The sequence below is a fragment of the Gorilla gorilla genome, chromosome 14 (assembly GCF_029281585.2).
Source record: "Gorilla gorilla gorilla isolate KB3781 chromosome 14, NHGRI_mGorGor1-v2.1_pri, whole genome shotgun sequence".
Lineage (NCBI taxonomy): Eukaryota > Metazoa > Chordata > Mammalia > Primates > Hominidae > Gorilla > Gorilla gorilla.
The window spans coordinates 113,330,600-113,332,328 of NC_073238.2; the positions used below are offsets into that span (position 1 = coordinate 113,330,600).

At 45.6% G+C, this 1,729-nt stretch overlaps 1 pseudogene; it reads right to left on the reverse strand.

Annotated features, from left to right (window-relative positions):
• Positions 1-827: 827 nt before the first annotated feature.
• Positions 828-1,515, reverse strand: LOC101148260 (dehydrodolichyl diphosphate synthase complex subunit NUS1-like; annotated as a pseudogene).
• Positions 1,516-1,729: the final 214 nt, after the last annotated feature.

Consider the following 1,729-nt stretch of genomic DNA (forward strand, 5'->3'; position numbering starts at 1 on the left):
TGCGGCCGGGCGTGGTGGCTCACGCCTGTAATCCCAGCACTTTGGGAGGCCGAGGCGGGCAGATCGCAAGGTCAGGAGTTCGAGACCAGCCTGACCAACGTGGTGAAACCCCGTCTCTACTAAAAATACAAAAATTAGCCAGGCCTGGTGGCGGGCGCCTGTAATCCCAGCTACTCGGGAGGCTGAGGCAGGAGAATCACTTGAACCTGAGAGACGGAGGTTACAGTGAGCCGAGATCGTGCCACTGCACTCCAGCCTGGGCGACAGAGCCAGACTCCGTCTCAAAAACAACAACAACAACCAACCAACCAGCCAACCAACCAAACAAACAAAAACCTCACAGAATCCTTCAATTCAACAAGTCAATATCCTATTCTTAAAAATTAAAGTTTGGTCACTAAGAAGGACTGAACAAAAATTATTCCCCTCCCGCCAGACACAACCAGAGCAGCTCTAATCAGGCCCCCTTCTCCCCACAAAAACAGGGAAGTTGGCGGGGCTGAAGACTTTAAGTGTGACATTTCAGTTCCTAAAACATCGCTGCTATTTGCTCCAAGTTCTAGGTCTACGTATTTCCCTCTCCAGTACGTCCCCATGTATAAGTTTATTTCCATACATACAAATGTGCACATATGTGCACTCACGCATGCACACACAGACACACATACACACATTCTCTCAAGTCAGACATCAGACACTTGTGTTTGTTGATAAATTATGAGGATTATGGACTAGGTGTGTGCAGGGTTTCATAGGTGCTTTGTGAACATCAGAGTCACTTGAGTCCTTTTCTCTAAAAGCCTAAAATCCAATTATGCAACCAATAACTACTGCTTTTCCTCACGCTGATCACAGGCTGCACACTGATGTAGGGCAGAGAAAAAGTCGTCATAGCTGATGTTTAAGTGGGCAGGCAAAGAGACAATCTCAGTAAATCTGATGTGCTGGGGAAGAAAGCCTAATGCGCTGTCCACAGGACCAGACTTCAATACTAAATCAGGATCAGGAGAACCATTTGAACTAAGTAAACTGCCTAACATAGCTACTTCCAAATCTGTGCGTCACTTTTGCTTCTGGGCTACTAACTGGCAAAAGTCCTGAGCAGCTCTCAGAATATCTGCTTTTCCATCTACCGGGGACAGCACCTTCACTGCCAAATGGCAATTTAGAACTTGATCACCTTTGTCGTTACTATTTGCAAACTCTGGTGAATATTTTGAACAATCTAGGCCCAGAAGTTCTTACTGCTGTTTTAAAATTTCATCCATCAATATGGAAATATTTCTTTTGAAAAGATTGGTGGTCGTAAACGTGAATGTAGGAGATGGCTACGGCCCATACACCACAGCACGAGGCGTGTGATGTCCGAGAAACTCGGCTCTCGTTTCACCGTGGCATCACCAGGCCCATGTGTACATCTAAATTGTTTTCTGAATCGTTGTTGAAAATCAGTTGTTCATATAGGCGGGGTCTATTTCTGTGCACTCCATTCTGTTCCATTGGTCTATTTGTCATCTTTATACCAATCCCGCATTGTCTTGATGACTGCAGGATTTAATAAGTCTTGAAATCAAGTCGTAGTAGCCTTCCAACTTTGTCCTTCTTCAGAGTTGCTTTGGCTATTCAAGATCCTTTACATTTCTTTCTTTTTTTTTTTTGAGACGGAGTCTCGCTCTGTCGCCCGGGCTAGAGTGCAGTGGCGAGATCTCGGCTCACTGCAAGCTCCGCC